General features: G+C 40.1%; 1 non-coding gene across 1 annotated transcript; it reads right to left on the bottom strand.

The window, feature by feature from the left end:
- Positions 1-19132: 19132 nt before the first annotated feature.
- LOC112745489 (small nucleolar RNA R71) lies at positions 19133-19240 on the bottom strand. Its single transcript, XR_003173415.1, has one exon. It is a non-coding gene; the product is annotated as a small nucleolar RNA R71 (small nucleolar RNA).
- Between the last annotated feature and the right edge of the window lie 1240 nt (positions 19241-20480).

Genomic DNA, 20480 nt, shown 5'->3' with positions numbered 1-20480 from the left:
TATACATTATTATTGTTGGGTTAAAATTCATTTCTAGTTACTACTATATTGTCCCTATTTTCATTTGAAATTACAAAAGTAACCCTAACCCTAATTTTTGAAAATGAAACCCTAACCCTGAAACCCTAACCCATGACCCGGTTTCCTCACAACTGCTGCATCCCTCCCTTCTAACAGCAGCACACACGGTTTCATTCCTCTTCTTCCATGAAAGGAAAGAGGCAGAAACAGAAAACGGAGAGAAGGGGAAAGGGACTGCCGATCTGAGAAGAGCTAAAGGACGGCGCCGGCGGGCGTCACTGCCGCCGCGCTGCCGTGTTGCACCGGAGAGGATGAAAGAGCGAGGAACAGATCCGAGAGGGAAGGAGGGTGACGTAGCCACCGAGCCGATCATCTTCCTCGCCGCCAGTGCCGTCGTTGTCACCCTCGATGGAGGAGAGAGGGGAGAGCACTTGCGAGGAGCTACTGCAGAAGCCATCACGCGTTGCTGCTGTGGCTTAACGGCGTTGCCGCCGACTGTGAAGCTGCCGCCGATTTGTCGCGCGAGGAGCCCGTGCCATCGCCGATCATCCTTGCGCTACGTCGGAGGCAGACCTGCGAACTGAAGGGAGCGCGACCCATAGCCACAGAAAAAGAAGAAAGGACGCGCGCGGGAGGTTGATGCCGCCGCTGTCACCGCCGCTACCGTGAATGGGGTCGTTGCCATCGCCCTGCACGCCGGCGCCGTACACCACATCGCCAGAGGGCCAGAATGCGATGGAGGAGAAGCCTACCTTCGCCACTGCCTTTCACTGCCGCCTACCTCTGCCACTACCAACCTGCTGCTTCGCGGTGCTTAGCTGGCACTTCTGATACTGTCGTCGGAGTTCTGAGGCCACCGGAGCCACCGCCGGAGCTTCTGGCTGCTTTTGCCGTCGCTAGAAAACTCTACCGGTAAGGGCTTTGAACTTGGTTTTTATTCGTTTAAGATTTCGGAAGCTTTATCGCCTCTGTATGTGGGTTTCAGTTACCAACGCCGGAGTCCGGTTGCTGCTGTCGTTTGTGGTGGCTGCCGGAGGCCGCCACTGTTCGGTTCAGCCGTTCCTTCTTCGTTTTGGTAAGTAAGTATGTTTCGGAAAGCCTCGCGTTATTATTTCGTTGTGTTTGGTTAATGAATATGAATTTTGGTAATGTGGGGTCGGGTCCTAATTATTATATGTTGCGATTAGCGTTGCTATGGTTATTGCGAAGGTGGCTGGGAGCTGAGGTTTTGGTTGCCGTCAGTTCGAGTTGAGGCGGAAAGGACTCTGTGAGACGTTTGGGTTATGGAACTGCGTTTTGAGGTAGCGGCGCTTTCTGAAAACTATATTTTGTATATTAGAATTATTACATATGGGTACTGATGTGAGGATGTGTATTTGGTGATGGTATCAGTCCTATGTATTGTTTGGTTGTTTTGTACGATTATGGGTGTTTGTTTGACTCGACTATTGTGTTGCTTCGTGAAACGAAATGCTTTCAAAATTGATTCTTTTAAAGCTTTGAGATCGAGTTGAATCCGTTGGAAATTGATTTGAATTGAATGGATTTTCTTGAGAACGTGTAAAATAGAATACACTCTTGATTTCAGCCTGGCTGACTTTAAATGATCTGGTTGTTGATAAATGATTGTTGCTGAACCGTTTCTTTAAAGCTTTAGAAATGGGTTTATTCGGCTGATAATGATTTGATGTTGAACCGATTTTCTTGAAATATGGAATTGAGATGATTATTGGATTTTGGCTTTCCTTGGACTGATTTTGAAATTTGGACTGTTGAAAAGGATTGTGAGACGGTTTAGTTGGGACCCGAACCGAGTCTTTGTTGAATGTTGTCTGAAATAATGATGAGTTAAAGACTTCTACTGTTTTATTTGAATTATCAAGAAAAGGATGATTCATGCTTTTGAAATGAATTGTTAAAGAGGAAATTGTGATTTAGTCTTGCTTCTTAAGAAAGGCATTGTATCTCTTTCAAGAGAAAGTTATTTAGATGAAACTTGTGTTTTAAAGCTGTTTGAATGTGAAAAGGGTTTATGCATTTGAATTTGACTTGGGGGTTTCAATTAAAGAAGTTTTAATGATTTTGAAAGGACCTGAATGTCTATTGACAAGTTTCATTTTGAAATGTTTTGAGAAAGGTTTTAAGTGCTCTTTGAATTCTGAACTCTTGCAAGACTAAGGCAATTTTGAACAGTTGAAACGCTTTAGAATTTATCATGGGGGTTGAAGTTGGTTTTTGCCTAAGTAGAGGAAACGGCTTTGAAAGAAGTAAATGAGTACGTGACTCGGTTTGGTTTAGATCCTATTTTGTTGCTCAAATCAGAAAGACAAGGTTTTAATGATTTTAAATGGATTTGGCGAAATGAGTTATGCTATTCTCCCCTAAGGACTTGGGACTTTGCTGAGAAACTTTTGTTACAAAAATCCTATTGTTGGATGGGTGATTTTGAATGTTTCAAAAGGAATCTTTAACTTTCCATGGTTTTGGAAGTTTTGGAAAGAGGAAGCCGAGAGTGGCTTATTTTAAAAAGGGAATTTTCCTTGAGTAAAAGTGGCTTATGAGCCTGAGATAATTTGAGAAATGAGATCTTCAAAGCCAAGGCTGAAAAGAGTTGAAACTTGATTTCAAAGTGAATGAATTGAGAAAAGTGATTTATGGCTTGAATGCCGATTTATGAATTTGATGATGTTGAATGGTGGAAGTGTTGTTTTGTTACGGGCCGGAATGGCTGTGTATGATTATGAATATTGGCTGGTTCTGGATTGAACCGTGAGTTGGAATGGCTGTGTATGATATTGATTTATGGTTGGTTGTCGAATGAGTTATGGGCCATATGGCTGATTATGAATTATGAGTTTAAGCCGAAGGGCTGTATTTATTGATAAATTGGCTGGTTCTGGATTGAACCGTGAGCCGGATGGATGAGATGAATGTTGTATGTGAAAATGCTTATGTTTTCTCTCTGGTTGTAAGGGTGATAGGGCACCGATACCCTCTAATAGCGACAGGGCGCAGATACCCTCTAATGGCGACAGGGCGCAGATACCCTCTAATGGTGACAGGGCACATATTCCCTCTAATGATATTAATGCGCAACAGAGAGACTGTGCCCGGGTTAGCTACCGGACACGTCGGGTTGGCTTGATAACCGACAGATGATATCATCAGCCACTAGGGACAGGCATGCATCATATGCATTTGTGTGACATTGGTTGGGTGTGCATATTATACTTGGTTTGCCTATGTGATTAATTGCTAACTGTTCTACTTGTAATAACTGTTTGTTTGTGCTTGAACTTCCTATCTGTGTTTGCATCTGGGACTCTGTTGGATTGTGGTGATTGGTTGTTGGTTGGATTGTTTGGGCCTAGGACCGTGGTTGAATTGAGATGGACCGATGGTTGGTTTCGGTATTGTGGTTATGGTTTGGAAATGTGTGAAAGGCTAATTTGGTTCAGCATAGATAAACCTTTTGAAATGCTTTTGAATATTGTTTTAAATGAACAGTTTCTTCTTTCAGAAAAAGGATTTCAGATTTCTCTTTTATTGTAAACGGTTGTTTTTGAAAAGAGGCATAAGACGGTTATTAATCACTAGTACAGTTTATCTTCACGTATCCTATTATAGTAATTCCCAAAAACCCTCTACTGAGAACCCTTTCGAGGATGATGTTCTCACCCCCCTACATTTTTCCCCTTTCAGGATATGGGCGCAGAAGTCAGGAAGAGTTTATTTAGTTGTTGTTGATATGCTTTGTATTGTTTTAGTATATTTTTGTACCCTTGCCTTTATCTTGATATATTCTGTAAGAGGGATAGGAATTGTATTGGTTAATGCTTGTAATATTATATATGTATATGTATATATATGGATGTACTCTTTATGAGTTTTTGTAAGTTGTATGGTATCTATGGATGTGCGTTGTCGAATGAAAGTATTTTGGGAGCGGTATTGCGGTTTAAAGTTTTAAACAGGCTCATATTTTAGTAGTAAATAGTATAAAAGTCGTCGTAATATCCGAGCTATCAGAGTCGCGCAGCCGGAAGCGTGAGCTTTGGTAGTTAGGGTGTTACATATAGCTTATCAATGCACATAGATTTTTAATTCTTATAGTTTCACATGAGTAGGTATCCAAATTCCCATTAAATTCTCATGACACATTCCCTTAACAACTTTTGTTCCCACGATTTCCCATACTTAACTAGCACACACAATTCTATCTTAAGCTAACCAAAGATTCAATTTGGGATATATAATTGTTTTTCGGCTTAGGGTTAGTAATGTGGTAAAATATAGAACAAATGGGATTTAAAGGCTCAAAGTGGTTAACAAAGGTAATTGAAAAGGGTAGGCTTAATTTGGATAAGTGAGTTTAAACAAATAATGGCCTCAATCATGTGCAAGCATGCAAATATAATAAATATTGGACATATAAGATAAAACAAAATATAGATTACAATCATAGAGAAGTAAACACACAAGAATGAATTAATTATGGTTAAATAATGTAACCATACATAAAGGCTCAAATCTTTCACAGGTTGTGTGTTCTTTAGCTCAAATGTCATGTTCCAAATACATCTCAAGCAAATTTATCATAAAAAATTTTGAAAAAGTAGTGAAATTTTGTTCCAAAGATAGAGTCTTAAAAGAAACTTATTGTCTTTTCAATCAAGTAGAACATGCATGCAACTATCCTAACCTATGCAATTTATTCTATTCTATAGAAGAAAGAAAATCTAACTAAAATATCCTAATTATTGGTGCTAGGGAAGAGAAATTACCTCCGGAAGTCAGGTACTGACCGACCTCCCAACACTTAAGGCTTTGCACCATCCTCGGTGCCGTCTGTCAGGAACAGGGGTGGGCTAGTAGCAGTATCTCCACAATCGGGACCATCATGGCTCCCTGTGCTAGTAAAAGAAGTGGATTCCGGGGTGTCTGAGTCTTTGCAATCTCCTCTAAGTAGCTCCCTGAGATGTTTGAATCTTCGGTTGTTACGGTGCTCTCTCAACTTAGCTTTGTGTTCTTGCCGATCCAACCTCTTGATTATCTGCTGAAGCAATTCATCAGTTGTAGGTGCTTGTGGTGTTGAAGAAGGATTATCTTCAACTGGAGTAGTAGGAAGGCTTGTAGTGGCTGCTGGGAGTCTGAGGTATTTTCCGTTAGGGACATACTGATCATCCCATGGAAGCACGGCTCTGGTGTCCCCAGCTCTGTAGGAGACTCCGGTGGCTGAGACAAGATCTGAGACCAAGGCGGGAAAAGGTAAATTTCCCGCAATTTGTACGTGTCCCATAGCATTCCGGATATGTCGTGAGAGATTCAGAGGTTGGTCTGTAAGGATGCACCATAGTAGAACAGCCATGTCCGCAGTAAAGGAGGACTCATGAGTGCTCGGAAAGACGTAATGGGACATGATCTGTGCCCATACGCGAGCCTCCAAGGTAAGTGCTGAAGCCAAGATTCCCTTAGGGCGGGTACGGTGGTATCCGTAGATCCAACGGCTGCCAGGTAATGCGATAACTCCGAGAACGGAGTCCCAGTCAAATTGGTACCTCTGGCGCTTAAGTGCGGCTCCTTGGAAGGCGTCCATTCCTTCTGGAATAGGGGGAAGACTCAGAGCTTGCTGAATGGCTGCTTCTGTAATGGGGACTTGCTTCTGCCAGACATAAACAGACTGCAGGGTTGGCATGTAGAAGTTAGAGTAGAACTCAACTACCCAAGAAAGATTGACCTACCTTAACTGTTTCCGTAGGAAACCCCATTGTCTTCGTTCAATTTGCGGCTCAACAAAGGTAGCAATATTGGACGGGAGGATAAGAAGGTATTCATTGTTATAGTTCCTTTCTGCTAGGATAGGGAACATCTGCTCACCGTAGCGATTGGGAAATCGCGCAGTGTCCTTTGTTGGAAAGGCTTTCTCCTTTTCATCAACCTTTATTATCCTCTTAACTCTTTTTGTTGAGGGCTTGACTGCGGTTGAAGAAGGCTCTGCCACTAATGCTCTTTTAGTGCCTCTTCTTGCTGGGGGTTTAGGAGTTGCTTTCTCCTTTCCTTTCTTGGTGGCCATCCTGAAAAGAGAGGAGAAAGTAAATTAAATTCAAATAGATATATAGCAAGGAAGAGAACGGAAGAGTGGTGATGGATGCACATTAGGATGTAGTTGACATTAACACATGCTCTCGAGTACATGTAAAAAGCCAACAATGAAAAATAGTCAGTGCATCGAAAGATAAGTGGATGCAAGGTGTTTATTGGCATGCCGGAAAAGGGCATGAGTAGCATAGACCAAGCATCAGTTGTAACAAGCCAAAATGTTTGTATTGACAATTAAATTCAATTAAAACAATAGTAAAGAGAATTTGTGAAAAGCAAGCATTGAATAGTAGATTAAAGTAATGTAGAAAAGTGCATAATGCTATATGGGCTTTTTCACAAACACATGGCATGCATGGTAAATAAGATATAGAAAGTATGAAGGTGAACATGCAAGCAATCCCTTAAAAATAATAATTGTCAAACAAATTGCAACAATCCACAAGCATATAATGAGGACTAATGACTCAAATAAATTTCTAACACCATGTAAAAAGGAAAAGAAGAAGAAGGAAAATATGAATAATGAAAAGAAAAAGAAAAGAAAAGGAAAATAATATATAAAATAATAAGAATGATAGAAAAGAGAAGAAGGAAGAAGAAAATAGAACCTTGGTAATGGAGGTGAGAGAGAGAGAGAGTGATAGGTGAGATAGAAGGAAGAAGGGAGAAGGAAGAAATAAGGAGGGAAAAGAAAAATTAGGATTTGTAGGAGAGAAAGATAAGATATGTGGCAATTTTAGGTTGATCTGTGCGGCGCATGCGACACGGCCGCGTGGGGCACGCGTTCGCGTGGACGCTTTAAGTATGGTGACGCGATCGCGTCGTTCACGCGGTCGCGTGACCCATGTCATGCTTCTGGCACGGGTGCAGCCTCGCACCAGCACAACTCTCTGTTCAAATTAATTTATTTTCCAAAATTGGGACGGCGCGATCGCGTGGGTCACACGATCGCGTGAGTGTGCGTCAGAAAATGGATGACGCGGCCACATCGGTGACGCGGTCGCGTGATAAGGATTGTGCTTCCAGCACCAATCCAGCATCACTCTCGCACAATATTTCATTGTGCACCCTTTTACGTCGAAAACTCAGGGCACGCGGCCGCGTGGGGCACGCGGTCGCGTGGGAGGCCATGATTCCCATGCGACGCGAACGCGTCAGCGACGCGGTCGCGTGGGTTGATTTGTGCCATTGGCATGCCTCCAGCCGCACTCCAGCGTGACTTTCTGTTCATTTTTATTTTTCCTTTACTCTCCTTGTGACGCGGACGCGTCGCTGATGCCACCGCGTCGCGTAGCGGAATTTTTTTTTTTTTTGAAAATAAAAACATGTAAATACAGATGCACGAAAGTACTAAGAAAGAGAAGAGTTATTGAATAGGAAAAACTAAAAATAAAGAAGAACGATCATACCATGGTGGGTTGTCTCCCACCTAGCACTTTGCTTTAACGTCCGTAAGTTGGACGCTCCACTAGCTCAATCTTCGGCTATGTGGGGATCTTCCAAGAGGAAGATCTCAAGCTCCTTGTTTCTCTGCATCTTCTCACCATGGTATAGTTTCAGGCGTTGTCCATTAACCTTAATAAGTTCAGAGCTTGAGGGATGGCTTAGGTGATAAACTCCGTACGGTTCGGCCTTCTCTACTCTGTATGGACCTTCCCATCTTGATCTCAACTTACCTGGCATGAGCGTTAGTCGAGATTTGTAAAGGAGGACTAAATCCCCAGGTTGGAACTCTTTCTTCTTGATGTTTTGATCATGTACAGCCTTCATCTTTTCCTTGAATATTCTGGAGTTTTCATAAGCTTCTATGCGAAGGCTCTCTAGTTCCTGCAGTTGCAACTTCCTTTCAGCTCCGGCTTTCTCAATTCCCATGTTGCACTCCTTAACTGCCCAAAAAGCTCTGTGTTCTACTTCAACTGGGAGATGAAAAGCTTTTCTATAAACCAAGCGGAAAGGACTCATCTCAATGGGTGTCTTGTATGCTGTTCTATATGCCCAGAGTGCATCTTGTAGCCTGGTACTCCAGTCTTTTCTATGAGGCTTTACTATCTTTTGCAAGATACGCTTAATTTCTCTGTTTGACACCTTGGCTTGCCCATTAGTTTGGGGATGGTAAGCTGTTGCAACTTTATGAATTATCCCATGCTTCTTCATTAATCCTATCAGTCTCCTGTTACAAAAATGGGTGCCTTGATCGCTCACGATTGCTCGTGGTTATCCAAAGCGGCATATAATATGGTTTCTCACAAAGGAAACAACAGTGTTAGCATCATCAGTGCGGGTTGGAATTGCTTCCACCCATTTGGAAACATAATCCACAGCTAACAATATATAAAAATATCCATTAGAATTTGGAAATGGACCCATGAAGTCAATGCCCCAAACATAAAAAATTTCATAGAAAAGCATAATTTGTTGAGGCATCTCATCCCTCCTGGATATATTACCAAATTTCTGGCATGGGAGACAAGATTTACAAAACTCAGCAGCGTCTCTAAAAAGAGTAGGCCACCAGAATCCACAGTCTAAGATCTTTCTAGTTGTTCTTTGAGGGCCAAAATGTCCTCCACTCTCAAATGAGTGACAGGCCTCTAAAATAGACTGGAATTCTGATTAAGGCACACAACGTCTAATTACTTGATCAGCGCCACATCTCCATAAATATGGGTCATCCAATATATAATATTTAGACTCGCTTTTCACCTTGTCTCTTTGATGCTTAGAAAAATTTGGAGGGAATGTGCGGCTAACTAAATAATTAGCAACAGGTGCATACCAAGGGACTACCTCAGATACTGCTTGCAGGTTATCAAAAGGAAAATTATCATCTATAGGAGTAGAATCATCGTTAATATGCTCAAGGCGACTCAAGTGGTCTGCCACTAAATTCTGATTACCACTCCTATCCTTTATTTCTAAATCAAATTCTTGTAACAGCAGTATCCAACGTATAAGTCTTGGTTTGGACACCTTTTTAGCTAATAGATACTTTAAAGCTGCATGATCCGAATACACTACTACTCTAGTACCAAGTAAATAAGCTCGGAAGTTATCCAGAGCAAAAACAATAGCAAGAAGTTCTTTTTCAGTAGTAGTATAATTGGACTGTGCAGTGTCTAAAGTCTTAGACGCATAAGCAATAACGAAAGGATCCTTACCTTCACGCTGAGCCAGCGCTACTCCTACTGCATGGTTGGAAGCATCGCACATGATTTCAAACGGCTGGCTCCAGTCTGGTCCTCTCACAATTGGAGCTTGAGTCAGAGTAGTCTTCAGCTTATCAAACGCTTGTTTGCAATCCTCACTGAACTCGAACTCAATATCCTTTTGCAGTAATCTGGATAAGGGATGTGCGACCTTACTAAAGTCCTTAATAAATCTCCTATAAAAACCTGCATGGCAAAGGAACGAACGGAATTCCCTCACAGAAGAGGGGTAAGGTAGACTAGAAATAACATTCACCTTTGCTGGGTCTACAGAAATGCCATTATTAGATACCACATGTCCTAATACAATCCCTTGCTTTACCATAAAGTGACATTTTTCGAAATTTAATACAAGGTTTGTATTAACACATCTATCTAATACTCTAGATAATCCATCTAAGCAAAGGCTAAAAGAATCACCATAAACGCTAAAATCGTCCATAAAAACTTCCATACAGTCCTCAATAAGATTAGAGAAAAGACTCATCATGCACCTTTGGAAAGTTGCTGGTGCATTGAACAAGCCAAAGGGTATTCTCTTGTAAGCATAAGTCCCAAAAGGACATGTAAAAGTAGTCTTTTCCTGATCCTCAGGAGCTATATGAATCTGGAAATAACCTGTGTAACCATCTAAAAACCAATAATGTGATTTACCTTACAGGCGATCTAGTATTTGATCAATGAATGGAAGTGGGTAGTGATCCTTACGGGTAGCTTGGTTGAGACGCCTGTAATCAATGCAGACTCTCCAAGCATTCTGAACTGTAGTTGCTATGAGCTCTCCATGCTCATTCTTCACTGTAGTGACTCCAGACTTCTTGGGCACCACTTGTAGTGGGCTTACCCATTCACTGTTTGAAATGGGATATATGATACCTGCTTCCAATAGTCTGGTCACTTCCTTTTTGACAACTTCCAAGATGGTGGGATTCAATCTTCTTTGGGGATGACGGACAGGTCTTGCTCCCTCTTCTAAAAATATTCTGTGCTCACATACTTGAGGGTTGATGCCTACTATGCCTGCCAAGTTCCACCCAATTGCCTTCTTATGCTTCCTCAGCACATCAAGTAACTGCTCTTCTTGTTGAGAAGTAAGTTCCCTTGCAATGATAACTGGAAACCTCTGCTCATCTTCGAGATAAGCATATTTGAGATGCAGAGGGAGGGGTTTCAATTCTAACTTCTGATCATGAGCAGTCTCTGGATTATCTGGGGCTTGTGAAAATGGCGAAGTGCCCTCATTGTCAGTTAAAAGGGTCCCCACACTTGGACCTTGTCCAGTGTGCCTCTCTTCAAACTCTTCCTTGTGAACTTTAGCTACACTTTCATCTATGACATCACACTGGAAGATAGAACGATCTTCTTGGGGGTTGTCAATGATTCCATTCAGATTGAAGATTACTATGCGGCCATCTATTTCAAAGGAGTATGTTCCTGAAAAAGCATCCAATTAGAATTTTGATGTCTTCAGGAATGGTCTTCCAAGTAGGATTGAAGATGGCTTATCTGAATCATTATGGGGCATCTCCAAGATATAAAAATCAGTGGGAAATGTAAGCCCTTTAATGTTCACCAAAACATCTTCAGCAACTCCAGCCACTGTAATAATGCTTTTATCTGCTAACACAAAACGAGCTGCCGACCTTTTTAAGGGAGGGAGCCTCAAAATATCATATATAGACAAAGGCATTATACTGACACATGCTCCTAAATCACACATGCAATCATAAATTACTACACCACCAATAGTACAGCTAACTATACAAGGACCTGGATCACTACATTTTTCAGGTAATCCTCCCATTAAAGCAGATATAGAACTACCTAAAGGGATAGTTTCTAATTCATTAATTTTGTCTTTATGGATACATAAGTCTTTTAGAAACTTTGCATATTTAGGTACCTGTTGAATAACATCAAAAAGAGGAACAGTTACCTCAACCTTTTTGAATATTTCTACCATTTTGGGGTCGGGTTCCAGCTACTTCCTGGGCTTCCTTGCAAGTTGTGGAAATGGAATAGGAGTAGTGTTTTCTGTGGTGTTTGCGCCTTTTGGTGCTTCCTCCTGTGGTTGAGCTATTTCTTCTTCAGCTATGTCCTATATGTCGTCCTCCTCTTCAACATCTTCTATTTCTACTACCTCTTCAGCTGAGGTGTGTTCTGGTGGGCTTGGTTCCTCCTGATTCCTCTCCTGCAGTGTAGTTCCAGACCTTAGGGTGATGGCATTAATGCCTCCCTTTGGATTGGGTAATGGTTGACAGGGGATTCCAGTGGAGCTTGAGGGTTGGTTACTGGAATTTTGCGCTGATCCAATCTATGACATAAGAGCTTGCAAAGTAGAGGTGAGACCATTCAGACTAGCATTAATACTATTCATGATGTTATTTTCCATGGTCTGTTGTCTTCGCTCAAAAGATTGTAGTAGCTCTTTATTAGGAGATAAAGAAGAATGAGTAAATTGAGAGGTCTGCTGTTGATTGTTCTGTGGTCCTTGGTTTTGCCTCAGGTGAGGTGCTCTGTAAGGTTGATTCTGCTGCCTGTTGTTGTTATTATTCCACCTCTAATTTCCCTGATTATCTCGGCCTCCTCTGTTATTGTTGTCCCTCCAATTCTGGTTAGAATTGTCCTGCCATCCATGGTTATTATTTCCACTTTGATTGTACCCTTGGTTGGGGCAGTCATAGAAGTTATGAGTGGATGCCACCATGTTGTCTTCTTGTTGGAGCTGCGGGCTTTCATCAGTGTAATGGCTATAATCAGCACAGATTCCGAAAATTCTTTGCGGGACTAATTGTTGGTTTTGCTGTGGCAAGGGAGGTTGAGCTTGCTGAGCTTGTTGTTGATTCAATTGCATCTGCTTCAGCAAGTTGGTCATCTCACATATACTCTGAGCTAGAGCCGCAGTCTCTCTGTTAGAGGATACTTCTGCAACGGCTTTTGAATGGCCTTGCTTTTTCCTGTGGTTCCTAGTAGATTCAGCTAAATCATTGATCAATTGCCAAGCCTCATCAGTGGTCTTGTACTTCTTCATAGACCCATTGCTGGCACTTTCCAATGTGGTCTTATCTTGGAGCCTCATGCCCTGTGTGATATAGCTAAGTAACACTATCTTGTCAATCATGTGGTGGGGGCATGCTTCTAGAAGATTATTGAAGTGCTCCCAGTATTCAAAGAGAGTCTCATTGTCATCCTGAACAATTGTGGAAATATCCTTCCTCAGTTTATCAGTAACTTCAGATGGAAAGAATTTCTCCAAAAACTCCTTTCTGAGTGTATCCCAGTTGGATACATTTGCTAGAGGTTGAGTGTAGTACCACTCTCTTGCTTTTCCCTCGAGAGAAAACGGGAATGCTTTCAGAAAAATTGAAGTTTCATCAGTACCATCACGCTTGACAGTAGAACAGGCTGCCTGGAAATTTCTCAAGTGCTTAATAGGCTCTTGAGCAGGTAGGCCATGAAACTTGGGCATCAAATTTAGCAGTGTGGTCTTTATTTCAAAATCTGTAGCTACCGCTGGATGATGCGCTTGAAATGGTTGCATTGTAAAATCAGGGGCTCCTTCCTCCTGGATGGTAACTCTCCTAGCTTCCATGTCTTCTGCACGTAAAACAACCGAATCAGTAGAACGGGGGCTGGTTTCTTCCTCAAGTTCACTTTCAGATCCGCCCTCAGAGCGGACTAACCGACGTTGTTCTCGCCTTATTCGTGAAATAGTCCTTTCAATTTCAGGATCGAATATTAGCAAGCGCGGATCAGGAAGTGAACGCGTCATTTGACGAAAGAAACATGCAGCTCATAGTAGCAAAATAAAATAAAATGCTAATAAATAAATTCTAATTAATAACTTTAGCACTCTATTGCAACTCCCCAGCAACGGCGCCAAAAATTGATGAGGCACAGAAGTTGGTGAATTAAAAATTATTAAAATAGTTACGTTGCAAGTATAGTTCTTAACTCACCAAAAATCTGCCTATCAATTTAGAAATATGTCATAGAGAGACTAAATTAAAAATTACTGGGAGTTTAAGTCCCAGGTCGTCTCCCAACGAGTTGCAGAAAAGTGTGCTATCTTATTAATCAGATGTTCCAAAAAGTTGAGTTAAGTAAATTGAAAATTAAATTGAGGAAATTTAAATAATATGAATAAAAGCCTTGACTGAGAGTTGATTAGTTGGAATCTCTATTATTGATGGGATGATTTCAAGATTAATTTATAATTAATGGTCGTTCTGTTTAGTTATCCTTTACTAGGTAAAGGAAAGTCAAACAAGTTGGAATGTTAGATCTGTTCACGAGTTGCAACCCACTTAGTTCAAAGGGATTGGTGTTAGTGACTAGATAGCAATCCAAAAGTTAACCCAATTACAAATTCTCTTTCAATCCTTCCAACTCAAGAGTTCCTTTCAATCAACTCCCCATCAAGTGAAGAAACTACTCGCTCATTGTAAATAATAAATCCATAACATATGAAAGGGAATTAAAAGAAGACATGATTATTGGAATGGAAAATAAATTAAAATGAAAGAAATAATCCTTGTATTAAATAATCATGAAAGTATTCAAATGACAAAATTGAACAAAGCAAAGAACATGGAAGAATAAAACCAAGTTAAGAGAACGAACTAGAATGACGAAGTCTTGATGAGGAAATAACTCTTCTCAATGTTCCAATGCTAAGATCAACTGAAAATTAAAATTCTAAAAACCGAGAGAGGAAAACCTAGAGGAGGAATAAAACTAGATCTAAAAACTGAAAACTGTCTAGAATGAATGTTGTCTTTTGTTTCTGCATATTCTCTGGCTCTAGTCTGCTGTTCCAGGCAAAAAACTGGGTCGAAATAAGGTCCAAAATCCCCCCCAGCGAAATCTGCAGATTATGCAGATCGCACATGTCACGCGATCGCGTCATCCATGCAGACGCTTCATTCGCGCTTTTCCTTGCCGTGCGTTCGCATCGTCCACGCTACCGCGATTTGCTCTCCTTCGCGCGGTCGCGTGAGCCATGCGACCGCGTCACTTCTTGCTGGTTATCTCCTCAAATTCTTGTGTTCCTTCCATTTTTGCTAGCTTCCTTTCCAATCTCCAACTCATTCATGCCCTATAAAGTCTGAAACACTCAACACACAGATCACGACATCGAATGGAATAAAGGAGAATTAAAAATACATAATTAAAGTCTCTAGGAAGCAGTTTTCAAACTTGTTATAAATTCAGGAAGGAATTATAATTTCATGCTAATTTAATGAATAAGTGGGTAAGGATCATGATAAAACCACACAATTAAACACAATATAAACCATAAAATAGTGGTTTATCACACCCTTTTCATGTCAAATTCCAGGGCACGCGGCCGCGTGAGTGACGCGGTTGCGTGGGAGGCCAATGTTCCCATTTGACACGGACGCGTCGGCGACGCGGTCGCGTGGGGCGATTTGTGCCACTGGCACACCTCCAGCCACGCTCTCGCGTGACTCTCTGTTCGGTTTATTATTTCCTCCCATCTCCTGCGATGCGGATGCGTCAATGAGGCGGTCGCGTCACGTAAAATATTTTTTTTAATTAAAATATGTAAATGCAGATGCGCAAAATGTACTAATAAAGAGAAGAGTTATTGAATAGGGAAAACTAAGAATAAAGAAAAGAACGATCATACCATGGTGGGTTGTCTCCCACCTAGCACGTTGCTTTAATGTCCGTAAGTTGGACGCTCCACTAGCTTAGGCTTCGGCTATGTGGGGATCTTCCAAGAGGAAGATCTCGAGCTCCTTGTTTTTTTTCAGCTTCTCGCCATGGTACAGCTGATGAGCGGATAATTTATACACTTTTTGGCATTGTTTTTAGTATGTTTTTAGTAGAATCTAGTTAATTTTAGGGATGTTTTCATTAGTTTTTATGTTAAATTCACATTTCTGGACTTTACTATGAGTTTGTGTGTTTTTCTGTGATTTCAGGTATTTTCTGGCTGAAATTGAGGGACTTGAGCAAAAATCATATTCAGAGGTAGAAGAAGGACTGCTGATGGTGTTGGATTCTGACCTCCCTGCACTCAAAGTGGATTTTCTAAAGCTACCGAACTCAAATTTGCGTGCTTCCAATTGCGTTGGAAAGTAGACATCCAGGGCTTTCCAGCAATATATAATAGTCCATACTTTGGCCGCGTTTAGATGACGCAAAAGGGCGTTGAACGCCAGTTCTACGCTGCAGTCTGGAGTTAAACGCCAGAAACACGTCACAAGCCAGAGTTGAACGCCAGAAACACGCTACAAACTGGTGTTCAACTCCAAGAATGACCTCTCCACGTGTTAACTTCATGATCAGCCCAAGCACACACCAAGTGGGCCCCGGAAGTGGATTTATGCATCAATTACTTACTTCTATAAACCCTAGTAACTAGTTTAGTATAAATATGACTTTTTACTATTGTATTTGACATCTTCGGATCAACTTATGATTTTTAGTTCATCTTTGGATCATATTGATCACGTTTGGGGGCTGGCCATTCGGCCATGCCTGAACCTTCATCACTTATGTATTTAATGTAAAGTACTACTGTTTCCTATTCAATTCAACTTATTCCGCATCTAAGATATCCATTCGCACCCAAGAACATGATGAATGTGATGATTATGTGACGCTCATCATCATTCTCACTCATGAATGTGTGCCTGACAAACACTTCCGTTCTACATGCAAACAAGCTAGAATGAATATCTCTTAGATATCTAATATAGGGGACCGAGTCCGAGATATTAGAATCTTCGTGGTATAAGTTAGAACCCATGGATGGCCATTCCTGAGATCCGGAAAGTCTAAACCTTGTCTGTGGTATTCTGAGTAGGATCTGGGAAGGGATGGCTGTGACGAACTTCAAACTCGTGAGTGCTGGGCGTAGTGACAGACGCAAAAGGAGGGTGAATCCTATTCCAGTATGATCGAGAACCTCCAGATGATTAGCCATGCCGTGACAGAGCATTTGGACCTTTTTCACAGAGAGGATGGGATGTAGCCATTGACAACGGTGATGCCCTTACATAAAGCTTGCCATGGAAAGGAGTAAGACTGATTGGATGAAGACAGTGGGAAAGCAGAGGTTCAGAGGAACGAAAGCATCTCTATACCCTTATCTGAAATTCTCACCAATGATATACATAAGTATCTTTATCTTTATTTTCTGTTTATTTATTATTATTTTCGAAAACTCCATAACCATTTGATATCCGCCCGACTGAGATTTACAAGGTGACCATAGCTTGCTTCATACCAACAATCTCCGTGGGATCGACCCTTACTCACGTAAGGTTTTATTACTTGGACGACCCAATGCACTTGCTGGTTAGTTGTGCGAAGTTGTGAAGTTATGTTTGGACCATGGTATTGTGCACCAGTTTGTTGGCGCCATTGCCAGGGAGAGAACGAACAACAAATTTTACAACCTCAGAGTAACAATTTTGCATTATCAAGTTTTTGGCGCCGTTGCCGGGGATTGTTTGAGTTTGGACAACTGACGGTTCATCTTGTTGCTCAGATTACGTAATTTCCTTTTTGTTTTATTTTCAAAAATCTTTCAAAAATTTCTCATCTGTTTTCGAAAATTGTTCATAAATTTTTAAGAATGAATTATAGAGTTTCTTGGTAACATGTTGAAGCCTTGCTGGCTGTAAAGCCATATCTAAATTCTTTTGGACTGAGGATTCAACTAATCACTTCAATGCATGTAATAGCATACTAAAGCTTGGCTGGCTATTAAGCCATGCCTAACCCTCAGATTGGAGCTTTAGACTAAGAGTACAACATTCCTGGAATTCATATTAAAAATTTTGGAATCCTTATTTTTCTTCTTTCACATTAATTTTCAAAAAATCCAAAAAAAAAATCATAAAATCAAAAAAATCAAAAATATTTTGTGTTTCTTGTTTGAGTCCTGAGTCAATTTCAAGTTTGGTGTCAATTGCATTTTTTCTAAAAATTCTTTGCATTTTTCGAAAATTCATGCATTCAAAGTGTTCTTCATGATCTTTAAGTTGTTCTTGGCCAGTCTTCTTGTTTGATCTTCATATTTTCTTATTTTGTGTCTTTTCTTGTTTTTCATATGCATTCTTGCATTCATAGTGTCTATACATGAAAAATTTCTAAGTTTGGTGTCTTGCATGTTTTCTTTTCTTGAAAATTTTTCAAAAATAAGTTCTTGATGTTCATCATGATCTTCATAGTGTTCTTGGTGTTCATCTTGACATTCATAGCATTCTTGCATGCATTCATTGTTTTGATCCAAAATTTTCATGCATTGCATCATTTTCATATTTTTCTCTCTCATCATTAAAAATTCAAAAATCAAAAAAATATCTTCCCCTTTTTCTCTCTTAAAATTTCGAAAATTAGATTTGACTTTTTCAAAAATTTTTAAAATTTAGTTGTTTCTTATGAATCAAATCAAATTCTCAATTTAAAAATCTTATCTTTTTCAAAATATTTTTCAAAAATCAAATCTTTTTCATTTTTCTTATTTATTTTCAAAAATTTTTAAAATATTTTTCAAAAATATTTTTCTTATCCTTACTTCATAATTTTCGAAAATATCATCAACAATTAATATTTTGATTCAAAAATTTCAAGTTTGTTACTTGCTTATTAAGAAAGATTCAAACTTTAAGTTATAGAATCATATCTTGTGATTTCTTGTGAGTCAAGTCATTAATTTTGATTTTAAAATTCAAATCTTTTTCAAAACTAATTTCAATCATATCTTCTTAATCATATCTTTTTAAAACATATCTTTTTCAAAAAAAATTGATTTTAAAATATCTTTTCTAACTTCCTATCTTCTTATCTTTTCAAAATTGATTTTCAAATTTGTTTCAACTAACTAACTAACTTTTTTTTTGTTTCTTATCTTTTTCAAAACTACCTAACTAACTCTCTCTCTCTAATTTTCGAAAAACTCTTCCCTCTTTTTCGAAAATTCTTTTTAATTAATTAATTGTTTAATTTTTAATTTTAATTTGATTTCATTCCTAATTTTCGAAAATAACTAACTCTTTTTCAAAAATTATTTTCGAAAACTTCCCCCTCTCATCTTCTTCTATTTATTTATTTATTTACTAACATCTCTTCCTCACTCACCAAAAATCCGAACCCCCTCTCTCTCTCTGAGTTCAGATTTTCTCTTCTTCTTTTCTTCTACTCTTCTTTTCTTATACTCACATAGGGGAACCTGTATACCTGGGCAAAAAGGATTCCTATTATTATTATTTCTCTGTTCCCTCTCTTTCATGAGCAGGAGCAAGGACAAGAATATTCTTATTGAAGCAGATCCAGAACATGAAAGGACTCTAAGGAGGAAACTAAGAGAAGCTAAATTACAACAATCCAGCAAGCACCTTTCAGAAATTTTCGAACAGGAAGAGGAGATGGCAGCCGAAAATAATAATAATGCAAGGAGGATGCTTGGTGACTTCACTGCACCTAATTCCAATTTACATGGAAGAAGCATCTCCATTCCTGCCATTGGAGCTAACAACTTTGAGCTGAAACCTCAATTAGTTTCTCTGATGCAGCAGAACTGCAAGTTTCATGGACTTCCATCTGATGATCCTTTTCAGTTCTTAACTGAATTCTTGCAGATATGTGATACTGTAAAGACTAATGGAGTAGATCCTGAAGTCTACAGGCTCATGCTTTTCCCTTTTGCTGTGAGAGACAGAGCTAGAATATGGTTGGACTCTCAACCTAAGGATAGCCTGAACTCTTGGGATAAGCTGGTCAAGGCTTTCTTAGCTAAGTTCTTTCCTCCTCAAAAGCTGAGTAAGCTTAGAGTGGATGTTCAAACCTTCAGACAGAAAGAAGGTGAATCCCTCTATGAAGCTTGGGAGAGATACAAGGAACTGACCAAAAAGTGTCCTTTTGACATGCTTTCAGAATGGACCATCCTGGATATATTCTATGATGGTCTGTCTGAATTAGCTAAGATGTCATTGGATACTTCTGCAGGTGGATCCATTCACCTAAAGAAAATGCCTGCAGAAGCTCAAGAACTCATTGACATGGTTGCTAATAACCAGTTCATGTACACTTTTGAAAGGAATCCTGTGAATAATGGGACGCCTCAGAAGAAGGGAATTCTTGAAATTGATACTCTGAACGCCATATTGGCTCAGAACAAAATATTGACTCAGCAAGTCAATATAATTTCTCAGAGTCTGAATGAAAAGCAAGCTGCACCCAACAGTACTCAAGAGGCATCTTCTGAAGAAGAAGCTTATGATCCTGAGAACCCTGCAATAGCAGAGGTAAATTATATGGGTGAACCTTATGGAAACACCTATAACCCCTCATGGAGAAATCACCCAAATCTCTCATGGAAGGATCAACAAAAGCCTCAACAAGGCTTTAATAATGGTGGAAAAAACAGGTTTAGCAATAGCAAGCCTTTTCCATCATCCACTCAACAACAGACAGAGAATTCTGAGCACAATCCATCTAGCTTAGCAAATTTAGTCTCTGATCTATCTAAGGCCACTGTGAGTTTCATGAATGAAACAAGGTCCTCCATTAGAAATTTGGAAGCACAAGTGGGCCAGCTGAGTAAAAGGATCACTGAAATCCCTCCTAGTACTCTCCCAAGCAATACAGAAGAAAATCCAAAAGGAGAGTGCAAGGCCATTGATATAACCATCATGGCCGAATCCAAAGAGGAAGAGGAGGACGTGAATCCCAAGGAGGAAGACCTCCTGGGATGTCCAGTGATCAATAAGGAGTTTCCCTCTGAGGAACCAAAGGAATCTGAGGCTTATCTAGAGACCATAGAGATTCCATTGAACCTCCTTATGCCATTCATGAGCTCTGAAGAGTACTCCTCTTCTGAAGAGAATGAAGATGTTACTAAAGAGCAAGTTGCCAAGTTTCTTGGTGCAATCATGAAGCTGAATGCCAATTTATTTGGTAATGAGACTTGGGGAGATGAACCTCCCCTGTTCACCAATGAACTAAATGCATTGGATCAACTGAGACTGCCTCAGAAGAAACAGGATCCTGGAAAGTTCCTAATACCTTGTACCATAGGCACCATGACCTTTGAGAAGGCTCTATGTGATCTTGGGTCAGGAATAAACCTCATGCCACTCTCTGTAATGGAGAAACTGGGAATCTTTGAGG

The sequence above is a fragment of the Arachis hypogaea genome, chromosome 14, assembly GCF_003086295.3.
Source record: "Arachis hypogaea cultivar Tifrunner chromosome 14, arahy.Tifrunner.gnm2.J5K5, whole genome shotgun sequence".
Taxonomy (NCBI): domain Eukaryota; kingdom Viridiplantae; phylum Streptophyta; class Magnoliopsida; order Fabales; family Fabaceae; genus Arachis; species Arachis hypogaea.
The sequence above is the reverse complement of the archived record's forward strand: the minus strand, read 5'-3'. Positions and strand labels throughout refer to the sequence as shown.